The sequence below is a fragment of the Salmo salar genome, chromosome 20 (genome assembly GCF_965601325.2).
Source record: "Salmo salar chromosome 20, fSalSal1, whole genome shotgun sequence".
Lineage (NCBI taxonomy): Eukaryota > Metazoa > Chordata > Actinopteri > Salmoniformes > Salmonidae > Salmo > Salmo salar.
In genome coordinates this window covers 92,812,484-92,832,713 of record NC_138310.1, presented here as the reverse complement: position 1 = coordinate 92,832,713, position 20,230 = coordinate 92,812,484, and positions in this window count along the sequence as shown.

Genomic DNA, 20,230 nt, shown 5'->3' with positions numbered 1-20,230 from the left:
GATAACAGTGATAACAGTAATAATAGTGATAACAGTGATAACAGTAATAATAGTGATAACAGTGATAATAGTGGAACTATGTATAACAGTAAGAATAGTGACAAAAGTGATAAAAGTGATAGTGTAAATGATGTGATAGCAGTGATAGCAGCGATACAAGTGATAATTGGTGATAACAGTAATAATAGTGATAATAGTAATACCAGTGATAACAGTGATAACAGCGATAACAGCGATAACAGAGATAATAGAGATAATAGTGATAACAGAGATAATAGTAATAACAGAGATAATAGTGATACCAGTGATAATAGTAATAGCAGAGATAATAGTGATAACAGTGATAATAGTGGAACTATGTATAACAGTAAGAATAGTGACAAAAGTGATAAAAGTGATAGTGTAAATGATGTGATAGCAGTGATAGCAGCGATACAAGTGATAATTGGTGATAACAGTGATAACAGTGATAATAGTGATAACAGCGATAACAGCGATAACAGCGATAACAGCGATAACAGCGATAACAGAGATAATAGTGATAACAGTGATAATAGAGATAATAGAGATAATAGTGATACCAGAGATAATAGCGATACCAGTGATAATAGTAATAGCAGAGATAATAGTGATACTAGTTATACCAGTGATAATAGTAATAACAGAGATAATAGTGATAACAGAGATAATAGTGATACTAGTTATACCAGTGATAATAGTAATAGCAGAGATAATAGTGATAACAGAGATAATAGTGATACTAGTTATACCAGTGATAATAGTAATAACAGAGATAATAGTGATAACAGAGATAATAATAATAGCAGAGATAATAGCGATACCAGTGATAATAATAATAGCAGAGATAATAGCGATACCAGTGATAATAGTGATAATAGTAATAACAGTGATAATAGTGATACTAGTTATACCAGTGATAATAGTAATAACAGAGATAATAGTGATAACAGAGATAATAGTGATACTAGTTATACCAGTGATAATAGTAATAGCAGAGATAATAGTGATAACAGAGATAATAGTGATACTAGTTATACCAGTGATAATAGTAATAACAGAGATAATAGTGATAACAGAGATAACAGTGATAACAGCGATAACAGTGATAACAGAGATAATAGAGATAGTAGTGATAACAGTGATAATAGTGATAACAGAGATAACAGTGATAACAGAGATAATAGTGATAACAGAGATAGTAGTGACAATAGTGGGGGCTGTAAGAAGCTAAAGGCCTACGGCTAACCTGTATGTGATAATGGTGTGGATGTCTACATTTACTGACAGTCGTATGCAGCACAGCAAAGCCCCCTGGGAAAGGTCTAGCTGTTTCCTGGAACAAAGCGTTGGCCAGATGCAGACAGGTAGCGGTGGGAATGCAAAAACAATAATCCGACCGTGTGTGTGTGTGTGTGTGTGTGTGTGTGTGTGTGTGTGTGTGTGTGTGTGTGTGTGTGTGTGTGTGTGTGTGTGTGTGTGTGTGTGTGTGTGTGTGTGTGTGTGTGTGTGTGTGTGTGTGTGTGTGAAAGGTAGAGGTGGAATTGAGATGGATAATTCCAGTGTCATCCCAGAACCGTAATAGATGTCAAAGTCAGAACCTACCGTCCGCTACACGTATGTACGCGAGTTAAAACCAAAACATCCAATAATGCAACAGGTCGATAATGAATAGCGTGGAGCGCCAGACCCAGAAGGTACAGTACGATAGCGAGCTAAGCTACCAGTTGACAGAGTTTGACTGGTTAGCCAGGCTGGAACCCGAACTGTTAAGTTCTAGTCCACATGTTGTTCACGCCGGAATCTATTAGAACTGTGCGGGACCTACTGTTTATAAAGATACACTGTCAGTGACCTGTAACAACACTATGTGGTCCTGTGTGGCTCACTTGGTAGAGCATGGTGTTTGCAACGCCAGGGTTGTGGGTTCGATTCCCACGGGGGACCAGTACGGAGAAGAAAAAAAAATGTATGAAATGTATGCATTCACTACTGTAAGTCGCTCTGGATAAGAGCGTCTGCGAAATGACTCAAATGTAAATGTAATGATCAGTCACAACTGTCTAATACACACCACCTCAGAGTACATGACAAATACTGTCTAAAACAGAAAAGTTTAGAGTACATGACAAATACTGTCTAATACACACCAGCTTAGAGTACACTGAATTAAGTCACAGCTCAATCTGACTCAAACAGTCTTGAAGGAGTTCCCACATATGCTGAGCACTTGTTGGCTGCTTTTCCTTCACTCTGCGGTCCAACTCATCCCAAACCATCTCAATTGGGTTGAAGTCGGGTGATTGTGGCGGCCAGGTCATCTGGTGCAGCACTCCATCACTCTCCTTCTTGGTCAAATAGTTATTACACAGCCTGGAGGTGTGTTGGGTCATTGTCCTGTTGAAAAACAAAAGATAGTCCCACTAAGCACAAACCAGATGGGATGGCGTATCGCTGTAGAATGCTGTGGGAGCCATGCTGGTTAAGTGTGCCTTGAATTCTAAATAAATCACTGACAGTGTTATCAGCAAAGCACCATCACACCTCCTCCTCCATGCTTCACGGTGGGAACCACACATACAGAGATCATCTGTTCACCTACCCTGTGTCATACTTTGATTCAAAAATCTAAACTTATCCTCTGCAGCAGAGGAAACTCTGGGTCTTCCTTTCCTTTGGTTTGATTTGTTTAACGCGTTTTTGGTTACTACATGACTCCATATGTGTTATTACATGGTTTTTATGTCTTCAATATTATTCTAAAATCTAGAAAATAGTAAAAATAAAGAAAATCCCTTGAATGAGTACTGTAGGGGGGTCCAAAATTTTGGCTGATACTGTATATATATTTATACTTTGGACTCCGACATTGCACATCCTAATATATTTATATATTTCTTAAATCCATTATTTTACTTGTAGGTTGTGTGTACTTTTAGGCAGTGTAGCCTAGTAGTTAGAGCAGGTAGCCTAGTGGTTAGAGGAGGTAGCCTAGTGGTTAGAGGAGGTAGCCTAGTGGTTAGAGGAGGTAGCCTAGTGGTTAGAGGAGGCAGGTAGCCTAGTGGTTAGAGGAAGTAGCCTAGTGGTTAGAGGAGGTAGCCTAGTAGTTAGAGGAGGCAGATAGCCTAGTGGTAAGAGGAGGTAGCCAAGTGGTTAGAGCAGGTAGCCTAGTGGTTAGAGGAGGTAGCATAGTGGTTGGAGGAGGCAGGTAGCCTAGTGGTTAGAGCTGGTAGCCTAGTGGTTAGACCAGGTAGCCTAGTGGTTAGAGGAGGTAGCCTAGTGGTTATAGGAGGTAGCCTAGTGGTTAGAGGAGGCAGGTAGCCTAGTGGTTAGAGGAGGTAGCCTAGTGGTTAGAGGAGGTAGCCTAGTGGTTAGAGCAGGTAGCCTAGTGGTTAGAGCAGGTAGCCTAGTGGTTAGAGGAGGTAGCGTAGTGGTTAGAGGAGGTAGCCTAGTGGTTAGAGGAGGCAGGTAGCCTAGTGGTTAGAGGAGGTAGCCTAGTGGTTAGAGGAGGTAGCCTAGTGGTTAGAGCAGGTAGCCTAGTGGTTAGAGCAGGTAGCCTAGTGGTTAGGGCAGGTAGCCTAGTGGTTAGAGCAGGTAGCCTAGTGGTTAGAGGAGGTAGCCTAGTGGTTACAGCAGGTAGCCTAGTGGTTAGAGCAGGTAGCCAAGTGGTTAGAGCAGGTAGCCTAGTGGTTAGAGGAGGTAGCCTAGTGGTTGGAGGAGGCAGGTAGCCTAGTGGTTAGAGCTGGTAGCCTAGTGGTTAGACCAGGTAGCCTAGTGGTTAGAGCAGGTAGCCTAGTGATTAGAGGAGGTAGCCTAGTGGTTAGAGCAGGTAGCCTAGTGGTTAGAGCAGGTAGCCTAGTGGTTAGAGGAGGTAGCCTAGTGGTTAGAGGAGGTAGCCTAGTGGTTAGAGCAGGTAGCCTAGTGGTTAGAGCAGGTAGCCTAGTGGTTAGAGCAGGTAGCCTAGTGGTTAGAGGAGGTAGCCTAGTGGTTACAGCAGGTAGCCTAGTGGTTAGAGCAGGTAGCCAAGTGGTTAGAGCAGGTAGCCTAGTGGTTAGAGGAGGTAGCCTAGTGGTTGGAGGAGGCAGGTAGCCTAGTGGTTAGAGCTGGTAGCCTAGTGGTTAGACCAGGTAGCCTAGTGGTTAGAGCAGGTAGCCTAGTGGTTAGAGGAGGTAGCCTAGTGGTTAGAGCAGGTAGCCTAGTGGTTAGAGCAGGTAGCCTAGTGGTTAGAGCAGGTAGCTTAGTGGTTAGAGCAGGTAGCCCTCTGGTTAGAGCAGGTAGCCCTCTGGTTAGAGCAGGTAGCCTAGTGGTTAGAGGAGGTAGCTTAGTGGTTAGAGGAGGTAGCCTAGTGGTTGGAGGAGGCAGGTAGCCTAGTGGTTAGAGCAGGTAGCCTAGTGGTTAGAGCAGGTAGCTTAGTGGTTAGAGCAGGTAGCCTAGTGGTTAGAGCAGGTAGCCTAGTGGTTAGAGGAGGCAGGTAGTCTAGTGGTTAGAGGAGGCAGGTAGCCTAGTGGTTAGAGCAGGTAGCCTAGGGGTTAGAGGAGGCAGGTAGTCTAGTGGTTAGAGGAGGTAGCCAAGTGGTTAGAGTAGGTAGCCTAGTGGTTAGAGCAGGTAGCCTAGTGCTTAGAGGAGGCAGGTAGTCTAGTGGTTAGAGGAGGCAGGTAGCATAGTGGTTAGAGCAGGTAGCCTAGTGGTTAGAGGAGGCAGGTAGCCTAGTGGTTAGAGGAGGCAGGTAGCCTAGTGGTTAGAGGAGGCAGGTAGCCTAGTGGTTAGAGCAGGTAGCCTAGTGGTTAGAGCAGGTAGCCTAGTGGTTAGAGCAAGTAGCCTAGTGGTTAGAGCAGGCAGGTAGCCTAGTGGTTAGAGGAGGCAGGTAGCCTAGTGGTTAGAGGAGGAAGGTAGCCTAGTGGTTAGAGGAGGCAGGTAGCCTATTTGTTAGACGAGGCAGGTAGCCTAGTGGTTAGAGCAGGTAGCCTAGTGGTTAGAGGAGGCAGGTAGTCTAGTGGTTAGAGCAGGTAGCCTAGTGGTTAGAGCAGGTAGCCTAGTGGTTAGAGCAGGTAGCCTAGTGGTTAGAGGGAGGTGAGCCTAGTGGTTAGAGGAGGTAGCCTAGTGGTTAGAGCAGGTAGCCTAGTGGTTAGAGGAGGCAGGTAGTCTAGTGGTTAGGGCAGGTAGTCTAGTGGTTAGAGCAGGTAGCCTAGTGGTTAGAGCAGGTAGACTAGTGGTTAGAGGAGGCAGGTAGTCTAGTGGTTAGGGCAGGTAGTCTAGTGGTTAGAGCAGGTAGCCTAGTGGTTAGAGCAGGTAGCCTAGTGGTTAGAGCAGGTAGCCTAGTGGTTAGAGGAGGCAGGTAGCCTAGTGGTTAGAGGAGGTAGCCTTGTGGTTAGAGGACGCAGGTAGCCTAGTGGTTAGAGGAGGCAGGTAGTCTAGTGGTTAGAGGAGGCAGGTAGCCTAGTGGTTAGAGCAGGTAGCCTAGGGGTTAGAGGAGGCAGGTAGCCTAGTGGTTAGAGGAGGCAGGTAGCCTAGGGGTTAGAGGAGGCAGGTAGCCTAGTGGTTAGAGGAGGCAGGTAGCCTAGTGGTTAGAGCAGGTGGCCTAGTGGTTAGAGCAGGTAGCCTAGTGGTTAGAGGAGGCAGGTAGTCTAGTGGTTAGAGGAGGCAGGTAGCCTAGTGGTTAGAGGAGGCAGGTAGCCTAGTGGTTAGAGCAGGTAGCCTAGTGGTTAGGGGAGGTAGTTTAGTGGTTAGAGGAGGTAGCCTAGTGGTTAGAGCAGGTAGCCTAGTGGTTAGAGCAGGTAGCTTAGTGGTTAGAGCAGGTAGCCTAGTGGTTAGAACAGGTAGCCTAGTGGTTAGAGGAGGCAGGTAGTCTAGTGGTTAGAGGAGGCAGGTAGCCTAGTGGTTAGAGCAGGTAGCCTAGGGGTTAGAGGAGGCAGGTAGTCTAGTGGTTAGAGGAGGCAGGTAGCCTAGTGGTTAGAGGAGGCAGGTAGCCTAGTGGTTAGAGGAGGCAGGTAGCCTAGTGGTTAGAGGAGGCAGGTAGCCTAGTGGTTAGAGGAGGCAGGTAGTCTAGTGGTTAGAGGAGGCAGGTAGCCTAGTGGTTAGAACAGGTAGCCTAGTGGTTAGAGCAGGTAGCCTAGTGGTTAGAGGAGGTAGCCTAGTTGTTAGAGGAGGTAGCCTAGTGGTTAGAGCAGGTAGCCTAGTGGTTAGAGGAGGCAGGTAGTCTAGTGGTTAGGGCAGGTAGTCTAGTGGTTAGAGCAGGTAGCCTAGTGGTTAGAGCAGGTAGCCTAGTGGTTGGAGGAGGCAGGTAGTCTAGTGGTTAGGGCAGGTAGTCTAGTGGTTAGAGCAGGTAGCCTAGTGGTTAGAGCAGGTAGCCTAGTGGTTAGAGCAGGTAGCCTAGTGGTTAGAGGAGTCAGGTAGCCTAGTGGTTAGAGGAGGCAGGTAGCCTATTTGTTAGACGAGGCAGGTAGCCTAGTGGTTAGAGCAGGTAGCCTAGTGGTTAGAGGAGGCAGGTAGTCTAGTGGTTAGAGCAGGTAGCCTAGTGGTTAGAGCAGGTAGCCTAGTGGTTAGAGCAGGTAGCCTAGTGGTTAGAGGAGGTAGCCTAGTGGTTAGAGGAGGTAGCCTAGTGGTTAGAGCAGGTAGCCTAGTGGTTAGAGGAGGCAGGTAGTCTAGTGGTTATGGCAGGTAGTCTAGTGGTTAGAGCAGGTAGCCTAGTGGTTAGAGCAGGTAGCCTAGTGGTTAGAGGAGGCAGGTAGACTAGTGGTTAGGGCAGGTAGTCTAGTGGTTAGAGCAGGTAGCCTAGTGGTTAGAGCAGGTAGCCTAGTGGTTAGAGCAGGTAGCCTAGTGGTTAGAGGATGCAGGTAGCCTAGTGGTTAGAGGAGGTAGCCTTGTGGTTAGAGGACGCAGGTAGCCTAGTGGTTAGAGGAGGCAGGTAGTCTAGTGGTTAGAGCTGGTAGCCTAGTGGTTAGACCAGGTAGCCTAGTGGTTAGAGTAGGTAGCCTAGTGATTAGTGCAGGTAGCCTAGTGGTTAGAGGAGGCAGGTAGTCTAGTGGTTAGAGCAGGTAGCCTAGTGGTTAGAGCAGGTAGCCTAGTGGTTAGAGCAGGTAGCCTAGTGGTTAGAGGAGGTAGCCTAGTGGTTAGAGGAGGTAGCCTAGTGGTTAGAGGAGGTAGCCTAGTGGTTAGAGCAGGTAGCCTAGTGGTTAGAGGAGGCAGGTAGTCTAGTGGTTAGGGCAGGTAGTCTAGTGGTTAGAGCAGGTAGCCTAGTGGTTAGAGCAGGTAGCCTAGTGGTTAGAGGAGGCAGGTAGTCTAGTGGTTAGGGCAGGTAGTCTAGTGGTTAGAGCAGGTAGCCTAGTGGTTAGAGCAGGTAGCCTAGTGGTTAGAGCAGGTAGCCTAGTGGTTAGAGCAGGTAGCCTAGTGGTTAGAGGAGGCAGGTAGCCTATTTGTTAGACGAGGCAGGTAGCCTAGTGGTTAGAGCAGGTAGCCTAGTGGTTAGAGGAGGCAGGTAGTCTAGTGGTTAGAGCAGGTAGCCTAGTGGTTAGAGCAGGTAGCCTAGTGGTTAGAGCAGGTAGCCTAGTGGTTAGAGGAGGTAGCCTAGTGGTTAGAGGAGGTAGCCTAGTGGTTAGAGCAGGTAGCCTAGTGGTTAGAGGAGGCAGGTAGTCTAGTGGTTAGGGCAGGTAGTCTAGTGGTTAGAGCAGGTAGCCTAGTGGTTAGAGCAGGTAGCCTAGTGGTTAGAGGAGGCAGGTAGTCTAGTGGTTAGGGCAGGTAGTCTAGTGGTTAGAGCAGGTAGCCTAGTGGTTAGAGCAGGTAGCCTAGTGGTTAGAGCAGGTAGCCTAGTGGTTAGAGCAGGTAGCCTAGTGGTTAGAGGAGGCAGGTAGCCTAGTGGTTAGAGGAGGTAGCCTTGTGGTTAGAGGACGCAGGTAGCCTAGTGGTTAGAGGAGGCAGGTAGTCTAGTGGTTAGAGGAGGCAGGTAGCCTAGGGGTTAGAGGAGGCAGGTAACCTAGTGGTTAGAGGAGGCAGGTAGTGTAGTGGTTAGAGCATGTAGCCTAGTGGTTAGAGCAGGTAGCCTAGTGGTTAGAGGATGCAGGTAGTCTAGTGGTTAGAGGAGTCAGGTAGCCTAGTGGTTAGAGCAGGTAGTCTAGTGGTCAGAGCAGGGAGCTTAGTGGTTAGAGCAGGTAGCCTAGTGGTTAGAGGAGGCAGGTAGCCTAGTGGTTAGAAGAGGCAGGTAGCCTAGTGGTTAGAGGAAGCATGTAGCCTAGTGGTTAGAGGAGGCAGGTAGCCTAGTGGTTAGAGGAGGTAGCCTAGTGGTTAGAGGAGGCAGGTAGCCTAGTGGTTAGAGTAGGCAGGTAGCCTAGTGGTTAGAGGAGGCAGGTTGTCTAGTGGTTAGAGGAGGCAGGTAGCCTAGTGGTTAGAGCAGGTAGCCTAGTGGTTAGAGCAGGTAGCCTAGTGGTTAGAGCAGGTAGCCTAGTGGTTACAGGAGGCAGGTAGTCTAGTGGTTAGAGCAGGTAGCCTAGTGGTTAGAGCAGGTAGCCTAGTGGTTAGAGGAGGTAGGTAGCCTAGTGGTTAGAGCAGGTAGTCTAGTGGTTAGAGCAGGTAGCCTAGTGGTTAGAGCAGGTAGCCTGGTGGTTACAGGAGGCAGGTAGTCTAGTGGTTAGAGCAGGTAGCCTAGTGGTTAGAGCAGGTAGCCTAGTGGTTAGAGGAGGCAGGTAGCCTAGTGGTTAGAGGAGGCAGGTAGTCTAGTGGTTAGAGCAGGTAGCCTAGTGGTTAGAGCAGGTAGCCTAGTGGTTAGAGGAGGCAGGTAGCCTAGTGGTTAGAGGAGGCAGGTAGCCTTGTGGTTAGAGCAGGTAGCCTAGTGGTTAGAGCGTTGGACTAGTAACCGAAAGGTTGCAAGATTGAATCCCCGAGCTGACAAGGTAAAGATCTGTCCTTCTGCCCCTGAACAAGGCAGTTAACCCACTGTTCCTAGGCCGTCATTGTAAATAAGAATTTGTTCTTAACTGACTTGCCTAGTTAAATAAAGGTACAAAAAAATCAAATATTGTGTATTGTTAGATATTACTGGACTGTTGGAGCTAGGAACACAAGCACTTCGCTACACCTGTCATTGCATCTGCTAAACATGTGTACATTTACATTTTAGTCATTTAGCAGACACTCTTATCCAGAGCGACTTACAGTAGTGAATGCATACATTTCATTTTCATTTCATGCATGTTTATTTTTGTACTGGCCCCCCGTGGGAATCTAACCCACAACCCTGGCGTTGCACACACCATGCTGGCGTTGCAAACACTATGCTCTACCAACTGAGCCACAGGGAAGGCATGTGTATGTTACCAATACCGTTTTGATTTGAAATGACACTCTATTGGCCAAGGCCAAAAGTAGTTTACGTTCATGGAAAATACTGTAGGGTGCCATTTGGGACCCAAAATGAATCAGCATGTCTGAGTTGTTAGGTAGTATCCACGACAACAGTGTCTGGTAGGGCATTGAGAGTATCCACGACAACAGTGTCTGGTAGGGCATTGAGATGGAGTATCCACGACAACAGTGTCTGGTAGGGCATTGAGATGGAGTATCCACGACAACAGTGTCTGGTAGGGCATTGAGAGTATCCACGACAACAGTGTCTGGTAGGGCATTGAGATGGAGTATCCACGACAACAGTGTCTGGTAGGGCATTGAGATGGAGTATCCACGACAACAGTGTCTGGTAGGGCATTGAGAGTATCCACGGCAACAGTGTCTGGTAGGGCATTGAGAGTATCCACGACAACAGTGTCTGGTAGGGCATTGAGATGGAGTATCCACGACAACAGTGTCTGGTAGAGCATTGAGAGTATCCACGACAACAGTGTCTGGTAGGGCATTGAGAGTATCCACGACAACAGTGTCTGGTAGGGCATTGAGAGTATCCACGACAACAGTGTCTGGTAGGGCATTGAGATGGAGTATCCACGACAACAGTGTCTGGTAGGGCATTGAGAGTATCCACGACAACAGTGTCTGGTAGGGCATTGAGAGTATCCACGACAACAGTGTCTGGTAGGGCATTGAGATGGAGTATCCACGACAACAGTGTCTGGTAGGGCATTGAGAGTATCCACGACAACAATGTCTGGTAGGACATTGAGATGGAGTATCCACGACAACAGTGTCTGGTAGGGCATTGAGAGTATCCACGACAACAGTGTCTGGTAGGGCATTGAGATGGAGTATCCACGACAACAGTGTCTGGTAGGGCATTGAGATGGAGTATCCACGACAACAGTGTCTGGTAGGGCATTGAGATGGAGTATCCACGACAACAGTGTCTGGTAGGGCATTGAGATGGAGTATCCACGACAACAGTGTCTGGTAGGACATTGAGAGTATCCACGACAACAGTGTCTGGTAGGACATTGAGATGGAGTATCCACGACAACAGTGTCTGGTAGGGCATTGAGAGTATCCACGACAACAGTGTCTGGTAGGGCATTGAGAGTATCCACGACAACAGTGTCTGGTAGGGCTTTGAGATGGAGTATCCACGACAACAGTGTCTGGTAGTGCATTGAGAGTATCCACGGCAACAGTGTCTGGTAGGGCATTGAGAGTATCCACGACAACAGTGTCTGGTAGGGCATTGAGATGGAGTATCCACGACAACAGTGTCTGGTAGAGCATTGAGAGTATCCACGACAACAGTGTCTGGTAGGGCATTGAGAGTATCCACGACAACAGTGTCTGGTAGGGCATTGAGAGTATCCACGACAACAGTGTCTGGTAGGGCATTGAGAGTATCCACGACAACAGTGTCTGTTAGGGCATTGAGATGGAGTATCCACGACAACAGTGTCTGGTAGGGCATTGAGAGTATCCACGACAACAGTGTCTGGTAGGGCATTGAGAGTATCCACGACAACAGTGTCTGGTAGGGCATTGAGAGTATCCACGACAACAGTGTCTGGTAGGGCATTGAGATGGAGTATCCACGACAACAGTGTCTGGTAGGGCATTGAGAGTATCCACGACAACAGTGTCTGGTAGGGCATTGAGAGTATCCACGACAACAGTGTCTGGTAGGGCATTGAGAGTATCCACGACAACAGTGTCTGGTAGGGCATTGAGAGTATCCACGACAACAGTGTCTGGTAGGGCATTGAGAGTATCCACGACAACAGTGTCTGGTAGGGCATTGAGAGTATCCACGACAACAGTGTCTGGTAGGGCATTGAGATGGAGTATCCACGACAACAGTGTCTGGTAGGGCATTGAGAGTATCCACGACAACAGTGTCTGGTAGAGCATTGAGATGGAGTATCCACGACAACAGTGTCTGGTAGGGCATTGAGAGTATCCACGACAACAATGTCTGGTAGGGCATTGAGAGTATCCACGGCAACAGTGTCTGGTAGGGCATTGAGATGGAGTATCCACGACAACAGTGTCTGGTAGGGCATTGAGAGTATCCACGACAACAGTGTCTGGTAGGGCATTGAGAGTATCCACGACAACAGTGTCTGTTAGGGCATTGAGAGTATCCACGACAACAGTGTCTGGTAGGGCATTGAGAGTATCCACGACAACAGTGTCTGGTAGGGCATTGAGAGTATCCACGACAACAGTGTCTGGTAGGGCATTGAGATGGAGTATCCACGACAACAGTGTCTGGTAGTGCATTGAGAGTATCCACGACAACAGTGTCTGGTAGGGCATTGAGAGTATCCACGACAACAGTGTCTGGTAGGGCATTGAGAGTATCCACGACAACAGTGTCTGGTAGGGCATTGAGAGTATCCACGACAACAGTGTCTGGTAGGGCATTGAGAGTATCCTCTAAGGGTAACATTTGGAACGAAGCCTCTGACAGAGACCTGTATTACAGGAGACGTCACATTGACACCGGCCACTTTGGATCCGCTGTGACTGACGAACAGTACTAAAATGGAATGGTGACTGGATATTAGATTCTCTGTCTGCATTCTGACAGCATCTTCTTCTATTCTCATCTCCTCCTTCCCTCCTCTCCTCTCCCTTCTCATGTATGTACAGTATATAATTTCATACTTTCCCCCTGTAAAGGGTTAATGATAATTGTTATTCCTGTCAGTAATTGTCTTAATTACAGTGAAAGAGCTCTCTCTAATTCCACCAGATCTCTGTACCCCTCTTTGTCAGTTCCTGAATGGTAACTAATTGTTGTCAGAAGTTATTTCAGGCTTTGACGATAACAGTTTCCTGCTGTAAGAATTTCAAGAATTCCATTGATGTCTCACTTCGGAACAAAACAATGAAGCTAATGTTAAATCACATTGGCATACGGGAGCTGTGAGAGTCACGGGTCATTCAAGTGGAAGTGCAGAATGTCTACATTTAGAGTTTTGAATTAAAGATACAACTACGTATATATATATATATATATATATATATATATATATATATATATATATATATATATATATATATATATATATAACCGTTCAGAACCTTTAGCGATATACAGTATCTCATCCTCCAAGGGCTGCACATCCACACATCCACACTCAAAACACACATCCACACTCAGAACACACATCCACACACAGAACACACATCCACACTCAAAACACACATCCACACTCAAAACACACATCCACACTCAAAACACACCTCCACACTCAAAACACACATCCACACAACCACACTCAAAACACACATCCACACTCAAAACACACATCCACACTCAAAACACACATCCACACTCAAAACACACCTCCACACTCAAAACACACATCCACACATCCACACTCAAAACACACCTCCACACTCAAAACACACCTCCACACTCAAAACACACATCCACACTCAAAACACACATCCACACATCCACACTCAAAACACACATCCACACTCAAAACACACATCCACACTCTAAACACACATCCACACTCTAAACACACATCCACACTCTAAACACACATCCACACTCTAAACACACATCCACACTCTAAACACACATCCACACTCTAAACACACATCCACACTCTAAACACACATCCACACTCTAAACACACATCCACACTCTAAACACACATCCACACTCAAAACACACATCCACACTCAAAACACACATCCACACTCTAAACACACATCCACACTCTAAACACACATCCACACTCAAAACACACATCCACACTCAAAACACACATCCACACTCAGAACACACATCCACACTCAGAACACACATCCACACATCCACACTCAAAACACACATCCACACACATCCACACATCCACTCTCAAAACACACCTCCACACTCAAAACACACATCCACACTCTAAACACACATCCACACACAGAACACACATCCACACACATCCACACTCAAAACACACATCCACACTCAAAACACACATCCACACATCCACAATCAAAACACACATCCACACACAGAACACACATCCACACACATCCACACTCAAAACACACTCTAAACACACATCCACACTCAAAACACACATCCACACTCAAAACACACATCCACACGCATCCACACACATCCACACACATCCACACTCAAAACACACATCCACACTCAGAACAATACACACGCTACGCTTTGGTCCCATTCCTCAGACGAACGTGACAGCTTGAGCTGACAAATGAGTTAAAGACTGCATTACAGAGACAAGAATGTGTTTTACTAGAGATAGCTTAGGTGTAGAACAATCCCTCATTGTCTCAAAATCATCCTTGCATCTGGAAAACTAAGCCAGGGTGGGGTTAAGATAACAACCCACGTGCGGGTCGACCAGCCTCATTACTGCAATAATTAATCGATATTAAATAAAGATGATTGTTTGAAGAAATGACCGAATCTCTCTCAGTACTGAATTTTCACGACACCTATTGATGTGTTGAACATTACTTCAGATCCTTACATAAAAGGTCTACAAGACTAGCTCGTAGTGAAATTTAAAAAAACAAGTCTTTGTGTCTGAAATGGCATACTCATCCCTATATAGTGTATTACTTGTGACCAGGGCTTGCATAGTGCACTATATTAGGAAGTAGGGTGCTATTTCAAAGGCAACCTTTGTTATACTGATTAAAATAAGGAGGATAGCGGGATGATGAATGGATGATCAGCAGTGTTTAACATTGTTACAGTACAAACGAAACACAGACAATAAAATAATTAGGTTATAATTGATCTTTACAACTCTATCTGATCTGACATCAACCGAAGCCTGAAGCTGAGTCCCAAGTGGCACCATATTCCCTATGTAGTGCACTACTTTTGACCAGGACCCCATAGGACTCTGGTCAAAAGTAATGCACTTGGTAGGGAATAGGGTGCCATTTGGAACACTTCCTGTGTGACCTACAGAACAGCCCAGTAGTTGGCAGAGAACATATAGCATAGTAATGACTACACTTCACAATTAGTGAGGTTAGCCACAATAGACCAAGGTTATGATGTCAGGCAGGTCTAAATGGGTACTGGGGGTTAGCTCTATACAGGAAGGTTGTTGTAATGCAACACAATGTAACGTCTGGTATTGCTCAACAGTACATTGAGAAGACAGGCAATTTGAGCGAATACAAAAAAAAATCCAATAGAAAATTATGCTCATTTTCAAGTAGAAGTACAATGCAGTCAGATATTCTTTTTTTCGTTTATTTTTTTATCAAAGTGACATCAGTTGTCAACAGAACACAATTATATGTTGTCATATACAGTACACCAAATAATATATATGAAGGAAATCCAATGCTTCCTGTCAATGTAACACGGTTATCCTATCACACACACACACACACACACACACACACACACACACACACACACACACACGTCGATAAATATAAGTGGTAGAACTACAGTACATCACGGTGAAAGTAAGCTCCATTCCCTACAACACTAAGCCAGCCAGTAGCCATAGTAGCCAGTAGTATTTAGCCTGACCACCAGCTGTATGTTTTCACCCTTTCACTTTCATCACTGTCTGCACTGAGGACCTTGTGAGATGACCCGGCACACCATGTGACCTGAACAGGGTTGCACCTGTGTTCGGTCAGAGAGGAGAGAGCTCTTCGCTTCCTCTGATAGACAGAGTGAGAAAGAGATTGAGACAGAGAGAGACAGATGGAGACGGCGAGAGATAGACATAACATATGTAACAGTATAGCTTTCCGTCCCTCTCCTCACCCCAACATGGGCTTGAACCAGGGACCCTCTGCACACATCAACAACTGACACCCCACGATGCATCGTTACCCATCGCACCACAAAAGCCGCGGCAGAGCAAGGGGAACAACTACTTCACAGTCTCAGAGCGAGTGACGTCACCGATTGAAACGTTATTAGCGCACACCACCACTAACTAGCTAGCCATTTCACATTGGTTACACATAGATACAGTGGCTTGTGAAAGTATTCACCCCCTTGGCATTTCTCCCATTTTGTTGCGTTACAAACCTGGAATTAAAATGAATTTTTTGGGGGGGTTTGTATCATTTGATTTAAACAACATGCCTACCACTTTGAAGATGCAAAATATTTTTTCTTGTGAAACAAACAAAAAAAACAGAAAACTAGAGCGTGCATAACTATTCACCCCCCCCCCCCCCCAAAGTCAATACTTTGTAGAGCCACCTTTTGCAGCAATTACAGCTGCAAGTCTCTTGGGGTATGTCTCTATAAGCTTGGCACATCTAGCCACTGGGATTCTTGCCCATTCTTCAATGCAAAACTGCTCCAGCTCCATCAAGTTGGATGGGTTCCGCTGGTGTACAGCGACCTTTAAGTCATACCACAGATTCTGAATTGGATTGAGGTCTGGGCTTTGACTAGGCCATTCCAAGACGTTAAAATGTTTCCCCAGAAACCACTCGAGTGTTGCTTTAGCGGTATGCTTAGGGTCATTGTCCTGCTGGAAGGTGAACCTCCGTCCCAGTCTCAAATCTCTGGAAGACTGAAACAGGTTTCCCTCAAGAATTTCCCTGTATTTAGCGCCATCCATCATATCATTCCTTCAATTCTGACCAGTTTCTCAGTCCCTGACGATGAAAAACATCCCCACAGTCTGATGCTGCCACCACCATGCTTTTTTATTTCATTTTACCTGGCAAGTCAGTTAAGAACAAATTCTTATTTTCAATGACGGCCTAGGAACAGTGGGTTAAACTGCCTTGTTCAGGGGACAGAACGACAGATTTTTACCTTGTCAGCTCAGGGATTCAATCGTGCAATCTTTCGGTTACTAGTCCAACGCTCTAACCACTAGGCTACCTGCCGCCTGCTTCTCTGTGGGGATGGTGTTCTCGGGTGATGAGAGGTGTTGGGTTTGCGCCAGACATAGCATTTTCCTTGATGGCCAAAAAGCTCAAATTTAGTTTCATCTGACCAGAGTACCTTCTTCCATATGTTTGGGAAGTCTCCCACATGCCTTTTGGCGAACACCAAACGTGTTTGCTTATTTTTTTTCTGGCCGGTCTTTCGTAAAGCCCAGCTCTGTGGAGTGTGCGGCTTAAAGTGGTCCTATCGACAGATACTCCAATCTCCACTGTGGAGCTTTGCAGCTCCTTCAGGTTTATCTTTGGTCTCTTTGTTGCCTCTCTGATTAATGCCATCCTTGCCTGGTCCGTAAGTTTATGTGGGTGGCCCTCTCTTGGAAGGTTTGTTGTGGTGGTGGAGGTGCCATATTCTTTCCATTTTTTAATAATGGATTTAATGGTGCTCTGTGGGATGTTAAAAGTTTCTGATATTTTTTTTATAACCCAACGCTGAGCTGTAGTTCTCCACAACATGGTCCCTGACCTGTTTTGAGAGCTCCTTGGTCTCAATAGTGCCGCTTGCTTGGTGGTGCCCCTTGTTTAGCGGTGTTGCAGACTCTGGGGCCTTTCAGAACAAGTGTATATATACTGAGATCATGTGACAGATCATGTGACACTTAGATTGCACACAGGTGGACTTTATTTAACTAATTATGTGACTTCTGAAGGTAATTGGTTGCACCAGATCTTATTTAGGGGCCTCATAGCAAAGGGGGTGAATACATATGCATGCACCACTTTTATATAGCATAGAAAGACATAACGTAGATAGACAGATAACATAGAAAGACATATAACATAGATAGACAGATAACATAGATAGACAGATAACATAGATAGACAGATAACATAGAGACTTGTAACATAGATATATGGACAGATAACAAAGATAGACATATAGCATAGATAGTTATATAACATAGATTGACATATAGCATAGATATACAGATAACATAGATAGACATATTGCATAGTGTCGTGTTGAATCAGCAATACAAAGTTTGGTTTAATTATTTATTTACTAAATACCTAACTAATCACACAGAATTACATATACACAGAATGCAAATTATGTCATACAGAAAACATCCCTGGTGGACGGAACCTGTATGATGGCTTGTTACACAAAGAGAGGGGGTTGGGCTTGAATAAAAGAGCGGGTAGACTGAGGAACAAAGGGAGAATCTAAGCTTTGGTAAATACAGTATCTTATGCATTCTAAATTACCGCCCATTTGGAAAAGGAAAATGCAATAAATACTTACTCTGAGCTGCGCTTCCGTAGGTTGGTCATAGATGCTGGTCGTGCTAGCCTGTTGGGGATAGGGGGCAGTATTTGCACGGCCGGATATAAAACGTACCGATTTAATCTGGTTACTACTCCTGCCCAGTAACTAGAATATCCATAGAAAACACCCTAAAGTTTCTAAAACTGTTTGAATGGTGTCTGTGAGTATAACAGAACTCATATGGCAGGCCAAAACCTGAGAAGATTCCAAACAGGAAGCGACCTCTGACCATTTCTTGGCCTTCTTTGTCATCTCTATCCAAAACAAAGGATCTCTGCTGTAACGTGACATTTTCTAAGGCTCCCATAGGCTCTCAGAAGGCGCCAGAACGTTGAATGATGACTCTGCAGTTACTGTCTGAAAAACAGTAGCGCATTTGGTAAGTGGTCGATCTGAGAACAATGAGACGGGCGCACGTGAACGTGAAGAGTCCATTTTACTTTCTCAGTCTTTGAACGAAAACAACGACTCCCGGTCGGAATATTATCGCTATTTTACGAGAAAAATCGCATAAAAATTGATTTTAAACAGCGTTTGACATGCTTCGAAGTACGGTAATGGAATATTTTGAAATTTTTTGTCACGTCGCGTCACCCTTCGGATAGTGTCTTGAACGCACGAACAAAACGCTGCTATTTGGATATAACTATGGATTATTTGGAACCAAACCAACATTTGTTGTTTAAGTAGAAGTCCTGGGAGTGCATTCTGACGAAGAACAGCAAAGGTAATCCAATTTTTCTTATAGTAAATCTGAGTTTGGTGAGTACCAAACTTGGTGGGTGTCAAAATAGCTAGCCTGTGATGGCCGGGCTATCTACTCAGAATATTGCAAAATGTGCTTTCACCGAAAAGCTATTTTAAAATCGGACACCGCGATTGCATAAAGGAGTTCTGTATCTATAATTCTTAAAATAATTGTTATGTTTTTTGTGAACGTTTATCGTGAGTAATTTAATAAATTCACCGGAAGTGTTCGGTGGGAATGCTAGTCACATGCTAGTCACATGCTAATGTAAAAAGCTGGTTTTTGATATAAATATGAACTTGATTGAACAAAACATGCATGTATTGTATAACATAATGTCCTAGGAGTGTCATCTGATGAAGATCATCAAAGGTTAGTGCAGCATTTAGCTGTGGTTTTGGTTTTTGTGACATTATATGCTAGCTTGAAAAATGGGTGTCGGATTATTTCTGGCTGGGTACTCTGCTGACATAATCTAATGTTTTGCTTTGTAAAGCCTTTTTGAAATCGGACAGTGTGGTTAGATTAACGAGAGTCTTGTCTTTAAAATGGTGTAAAATAGTCATATGTTTGAGAAATTGAAGTAATAGCATTTCTAAGGTATTTGAATATCGCGCCACGGGATTCCACTGGCTGTTGACTAGGAGGCTAGCCAACAGAGATCTTCCTGTCCTCGGAAGAATGCTTCTGGTGGTAAATTGGATACGTTGTAGTATCTTGGTTGTGTGTTAGACTGGATACGTCGTCCGTCCTTTCCTAGCCCACGTTTACAGCTGCTGTTGCTAACTCAACGGCTAGGAGGTCTCACTTCTTTAGTGAATAAGAGTTCAAAGTTCATACCATTCACAACCAAAGCTCACGCTGAGGTTGGGTTAGATCTGTAGTTGACATGTTAGTCCTTTTTAACGTACGGACCGTCGTCCTATCGTCCTCGGAACAGGAGGTTACATTTTCGTCAAGGGCTTATATAGTGGAGGGAGAGAAGGGTGTGTTTCATAGTTTATAACCCATGTCTCTTCACAGGGGCGGGCCACTGATTGAGCAGGGCTCTAACCTTATGAAAACCCAATTCTCTAATTTGGAAGCTAAAATTACATTTAATCTTATTACAAATAGTTTCATATTCAAACATTTAATTTGCACAACAATTCCATGTGAATCTGATAACTAGAATGTGTAGACTTTCCCAGATACAGTTTATGTCGTCCTGTCATCAGTCATAATGTCTCAGATGACAACCGAACAGACATTATATACATTAAGTACCAACACATATTTTCAACTGGTTCTATTACCGAAATATGGTTCCTTTCCCCCCACTTGTTTGATGTTTCCAGACTCTCTATGTTTAACAAAAGCTATTCAAGAGTCCTTCAGTAGAGTCAGAGAGAGAGAGAGAGAGAGAGAGAGAGAGAGAGAGAGGGGAAGGGAGAAAGGTATTTATGGGGGGGTCATAAACCTTACCCACAGGCCAACGTCATGACAATAGACAGACATATAGCATAGAAATACATATAGCATAGATACAGATAACATAGATAGACAGATAGCATAGATAGACAGATAGCCATATAACATAGAAAGACATATAACATAGACAGGCATATAACATAGCTAGATAGATAACATTGATAGATAGATAACATTGATAGACATATAGCATAGATAGACATATAGCATAGATAGACATATAGCATATATAGATAGATAACATTGATAGATAACTAGAATCCTTCTCCCTCACAAAGAAAACATCTTTATCAGTTAATTGCTTAATCCGTTTTATTTGAAACTCTGTGGCATCTTTCTCATGAAGCAGGATGTCATCTTTCTCATGAAGCAGGATGGAATCTTTTTCATGAAGCAGGATGTCATCTTTCACATGAAGCAGGAACACATCTTTC